Source organism: Coffea eugenioides, chromosome 6 (genome assembly GCF_003713205.1).
Source record: "Coffea eugenioides isolate CCC68of chromosome 6, Ceug_1.0, whole genome shotgun sequence".
In the NCBI taxonomy this organism is placed as follows: domain Eukaryota; kingdom Viridiplantae; phylum Streptophyta; class Magnoliopsida; order Gentianales; family Rubiaceae; genus Coffea; species Coffea eugenioides.
The window spans coordinates 26,750,929-26,757,111 of NC_040040.1; the positions used below are offsets into that span (position 1 = coordinate 26,750,929).

At 39.6% G+C, this 6,183-nt stretch overlaps 1 pseudogene; it reads right to left on the reverse strand.

The window, feature by feature from the left end:
- Positions 1 to 317: 317 nt before the first annotated feature.
- Positions 318 to 4,317, reverse strand: LOC113773991 (annotated as a pseudogene).
- Positions 4,318 to 6,183: the final 1,866 nt, after the last annotated feature.

Consider the following 6,183-nt stretch of genomic DNA (forward strand, 5'->3'; position numbering starts at 1 on the left):
TCCAAAAGGTAACAGGAATGTTACCTATAAATAGGGTTATGGTCCCCAGGTCACAGGTATCGTTTTAGTTGTCGTATTTCCTAATACCACAAAATAGCCCTTCCCTGATATCCCATCGTCAGGAAAGATACCAGAGAGAAACTAAAGGCCTCTCTCAAAGGATCGGTGAATACCTGTTGACCTGGAAGGCCACCCCAAATCTCTAGGGATTCAAGTATCAAGTTATCAATATGGATTCAGGTACACTTCCGCTATTTTACAGTTAATGTATTTCTTAATAATCGCCATACAGATCTTGGGTTTAAAGGTGATGGTTTTCACCGGTGGTTAGATTTAGATAACCACCATAACAAATACTCCCCAAAATTATTCTGAAATAGTGTACCCGAGAGTAATACTCTGAGTTTCGTATTAACTTTCATCAAAGCTTTCCTTAGCTTTGATTTCGTACTCCTTGGGTTGTGCCCTTCATCAAGTATTAGAATCCCCGGACACTGCTGTAAAACCTGGGCCATATGTTTCCGGTGAGCATAATTTGAACCTTCTCTCGTCAATGTCAGGAATGAGGTATAGCCCATGAGAAGGACACTGGGATGGGAAAGCCACTTCTGCATCTTTTCCAGCCAGTCTAAGACATGCATAAAATCTTGGTTTCGAGGAAGACTTGCATTTGAGCGCAATCTTTGCCTTAATACTTCACCTTTATATGTTTGGCCACCATGAATCTGGTAAAAGGGAATAGGAATGTTCCACTTTATTACATCTTTGTACCATGTATAAAGTGTTGTCTTAGGCGCGAGCACCAAAGGTCGAGAACGTGGAAATAGTTTCAAGTAGCTGACAAGGAAAGTTATAATCAACAAGATTTGCCAGCTCCAGGTGTATGAGAAATAACACAACCACCTCTCCTTTTGCTCTTTTCTTCCATAAGGGCTGGTACTAAAGATCCAGCAATGTTTCTCCAGAGAAATTCAAAGGCTCGCTTTTGGTGGACACGCAATTTACTTCTAAGATCAGGAATTAAGGCCCATACGTTGTCTCCACTTCTCCTTCTGATAAAGGTGCCTTGGAGGAAGCTGGAACATGAAAATTATCGAGGCCTCCAGCTCCATTTGGCTTATGCTCTGAATTTTCTTCAGCCCTTTGCTCCTAGTGTACAAACCCTCTTGCGGATGACCACTGCCAAGGTAGTAACAGAGAACCAATCAAGATAATGAAGTTTTGCATGAAAACAAGTGACCTCGAACGTAAAAGAGTTCACGGGCAGCATGATGGTTTCATTTAGTCCCTAGAGACAAATGGCATATCATCCAAATAACCAGTTGGCCCTTCTTCAAGAAGGCAAAAAATATAAAATCCAGTTGGCCCTTATTTAAGCATGCAAGGCTATTTTCACGGGATTACCATTTAAAAGACTCGGAACACATTCATTCTTTCTTGTACAAGCTATACAGTACCACTAACATCTTAAGCTACACCATTCTGGTTGTTTAAGTTTGTATGCAAAGATTGGTTCATGCTTTTGACATATTCGATAACTCTTTCATCAAATCTTAATTGACTTACAAATGGGGGTGATACATCCTTCATTTCTGTGCTCACAAATCCGCACAGCCGGCAAATAACTCCAATTTCTTCGTTGAGTCGATAATCATGGTTGCATCCTGTTCTACCTTTCTCAGTTGACAGTTTCACTTCAGTTGGAAATGCATGAGAATCCTGTAAATCTTTAAATCGTCATGGTGTTTCTCTTACATTTTAGTGGAAGAAATATCATCATGGACACAGACGAAGTTAAAAATATGGAGAGTTCAAGGTTGACCATTTTGTTGAGGATTTGCATGTGCGTGTTTAGAAGTCATACCTCACCATCATCAAGAAAAAAACAAGATGCCAGGGCAAGTTCCATTTCTTTCCACAACATATCAATTTCAGAGATTTCCTCTTCATGATTCTCTTCAGCTTTGTCATTAGTTTCCTTTTGGTTCTGAAATTTTGTTGACTTGAACTCTGCCCAGTGCCCATTGATCAATAACTGGTGGCTGTTCCATATTGATGGTTACGTCAATGTTCTCCATGCATCTTGTCAACAATTCTCTGCATGCAGCAGCACTAAATGATTTCTTTCCAGAAGGCTTCATATTGTATATACTCTCCCATTCAGAACGGATGCAAAATGCATTTCTCTTGTATGTTTTTCTGAGTAAACGTTGTACCACGAATCCACGCTCCTTCCTCACGAAGTTTAACTCAGAAGCCTTCTTTTTGCGTCCTTTGGCGGTGGAAGCATTTTCATAAAGATATCTGGAAATCAGATCAGCAAAATTTCCAGAATGATCTTCAGGATTTTCACTATTTGAAGCGTCTAGTTCACGCAGAATTGATTTGCCCTCTGAAGATATTGACAAGGAAACCAAAGCAAGCTGTGATTGGTCAGATTGTTTCTTCTCCCGAGTTGGTGGGCTTTCACAATTTTTAGAGACAGTTGATCTGTCTGCACTTCCACGTACACGAATATTCTTGTCTGATCTTCTTTTGCAAGAGAAATCCTTGTTTCCATTTTCATCACGCTTCTGATATTTGTGGTCAGCCTGAATTGATAGTGCTGGTGGCATTTCCTCACACTCCTCATCCTCATAATCCCATCTGCACATCTTTCGTCCCCTTATTCTTGGAGATTCAACCTCAAACTCGGGAACATCACAACCCAAATAACGGTCAGGCTGCACAAAGCGGCGCTTTGACCGACGCTAGTCCATGGGCTCGTAGAGGCACAGTGGTGCTTCAGTATGCATCTCGTCTCCGGTTCTTTTTCCAACGCCGGACAATGATGGGGGACAATATTCCATTGTCTAACTTGAAATTCACACAATAGGAATAACTGCCAGAATCGGTGCTGCAATCAACATCGAGGACCTCATAAACCATTCGACCTTCTACTGACCTTACGGCAAAGATGGCTTGCTTTGCAACGGATGCGACAACCAGCCATGTCAGGTCAGAACAGACCTTTCCCGTGAAAAGTTTGTACAGCAGAAGAGAAGAGCAGTCCTCTGAAGTTCTCCATCGGTAATGCTGATTCTCAGAAGGTACCGATTCAAGTTTCTGAAGAATCATAATCTGATCAATTTGCACCACTGTTGTTTCTTTACTAAGTATTTTCTGCAACGTAAGAGCGGCCTCTTCTCCAACATAGAAACTAACATGGAAATGGCAAGCACATATAGCGCCATGAGGCTTCCTTTCAATAGATCTTATTCTGGCATCAGCCCAGACCTATACCACAATAAGAGTATGCAAATAAGTTGGCAACACATCTATTGAGAAGGCAACAAACAGAAGCAATAGAAGGAATATGTGAGTTAGAGCAATTTAGTTAAATACCAAAATCAGCAGAAAGGATACAGAACTCAAATACTTTGAAAATAGATCTTTTTACAATAGACACAGGAATAATGTCATGCTCTTAAGAAATGATTGTTGATAGATCTTTTTATAATTTTTTTGTTTAAATTTCATTCTTCGTGAAAGCTCGTGTAAAAATAATAGTTTGACCTCCTTTGCCATAGCAACGAATAATGTCAGGAATAAGCTGGGCTCTCGCTGAAGTAGAGCAAGGCAGGACAATATGCCTGACACTTGCGCTAGCCTTCATTTTCTCATTGCCAGTTAGGTCTGCAGTTTTCATATCCTGTTTCAGGAACTATTTCAGTCGAATGTAAAGAGAATGTTATGTTTTGTCAAAGAGACAAATTGGGAGAGAAAATGGATGAAGTATTTCAATGTGAACTGTGTAAATTGAAGGGGCAAAACTGAACTAAATCCTACAGCCTGGTGCATAAAATTCTTGGTCACAAACGAACAATATCCAAGCTCGAGAAAAATCAGACATCGAAAAACTCACAGGCGAGTCTTCACTCGAGTCTTTTGTATCGGATGAAGTATTCAGAACACATACATCAAGGCCGGGTCTCAGGATGCATGAGCAGTCATTAATTGTGGCTTTCCTTGACCTCATTCGGAGATTTGACATTGAAATCATCTCCTCGATCACCTCCCCATTATCTACTACATGCATGGTAATGGCTCCATCCTTAATTCTTAAGCGTTCCACAGCATGCCAAGAACTCCACCAATATGCCTCAAAGGCTGTCAAATGACATAACATAGACATGTCAACTGAACTTCCAATTAAGTAGAAGTTACAGCCAAATAAACGGGAAAACAGAGAGCATGAAGTTCATAGATGGGAATTGGTTAGTGCTTACGATATGGATCAAGTAGATGAGTGCTTTCATCCAATCTCTTTCTCTTCATGATCACTCAACAAACCTGTGGTCAAATTAGAAGGACAGGCCAGTCCATGAGTTTAAAGTTGCAATTTATTGCAAATAATCACTTTCTAAGTCCAGAGACAGGCGTCTTGGCTACAGATATCTACATTTGACAGGGGCGATGTACATACTAGTTAGGGTACTGCAATTTCAGCTAATACTTGTGACCTCGAGACCAAGACCTTTAAATAAGTCTAGTTCCACTGGAATACATAGTAATAGTGGGAACTGGAATACATAGTAATAGTGAAACCGTTGAACAATGGAGGATCTATTATATTCAGAAATGTCAATTTGAAACTCCTGTTTGACGGTGTTAGCTTAAATTAAAATGGTTAAATCCAATCTTTGGAATTTGAAACCCATAGATAGATTTTGTTAATTGTTATCCAAATGACATTAAGTTTGAAAAAGGATAATCCTTCTTCTTTTATTTTTTCCTCTTTTGTGGTCCAAACAACACTCAAAAAGGAATATTGAAGTCGAAAGACAAACTTTCCTTAATTCCAAATCACCAATATGGCTTTGAGTAAATGATCTAAACGTATCTTAATTTTTTCTCTCTATTTATTTCCCCACATTTTCCCTGGGATCAATTCAGTTACAGGGTAATACTAAGTCATGACTTTCAATCACACTCGGAAACGTAGAATGGTGATTCAATAGTCAAAATAATCGGACACAAATTTCGACCTTGATTGCCTCATATTTTCCATTTCCTTCTCCTTTTGCATGGGAACCCACCTTCAATAACTTATGTCATAAGCTTTTCTCTCTCTTTCTTTTTTTTTTAAAAATATTTTTGCCTTTTTTAAAAAAAAAATTTGCACTCCTAATAATAATTCTTCCGAATTTCTATCTATTTTTCCTGGACGAGTCTTTTATAGCAAGCAAAAGCAAGGATGAACATTCAAGGTCATCAAAACCTTCAGTTCATTGACGTTTCAATCATTCCGCAAATAATTAGACGCAATGCACGCACTTAATTGCATGTGTACACGGAAATTTACAGATTCACATACCCCTTTCCAAAATGAATATCAGAATCAAAAGAAGCAGCAGATCCGTAACAAAATGATTGAGCAGTAACTCAAAGCTCGTGTAATCATTTATCCATCATATTGATCCCCCTGAATTACCACAGAATTAAATCAGTAAGCAGAAGTAGGAAGATGGGACAAGAAGAAGAAGAAGAAGAAAGTCAAGTCAACTGCACAGACTTCAGTGGAGTTCAATCATTTTCAGGGCGGTTGATCCTAGTGAATGAAATTTGAGGAGCTTGCTTCGCTGGGCCAGACAGTGGAGGTCTAGAGCAGAGCCTAGCTGCTGAGTTCGGTGGCGATCAGTAGACTTCACTGATTGATACTAGTAGTAATTGACCGATGATGGATCCCATAACAATGATATAAATTGTGAGAGAGAGAGAGAGAGAGGAAAGAGAGAAGCAAGTGGGGTCAGTTGGTGGAGGACGAGAGGAAACTCCACTGAATTGAATGCGAATCTTGTAATTTTGTGCACTGTGTCTGCCTCTTTCTTGCATGGAAACCAGTTGAAGCGGTGGATAGAGACATCAGTCCGTCTTGTTTGATAGATCATTGGTTTCTGCATGTAAAGCAGGTGTCGGAAAAGGAGCACCACTCGTGGCCGATGCTCAATAAAAGTAAGAAATGGTGGTCAATTACAAAATTTAACTTGATGGTTATTCCGCAAGTTACTGCAAAGGAGTATGGACATTAGAAAATATAGTAAAGGTCCAATCCCAATGCTTATTTGGCGGATTTCCCTGAATCTTTAGGTATTTGGCGGACTTTCAATGCGGCAGATCTTTTTTTTGTGTGATCCTTCCAAT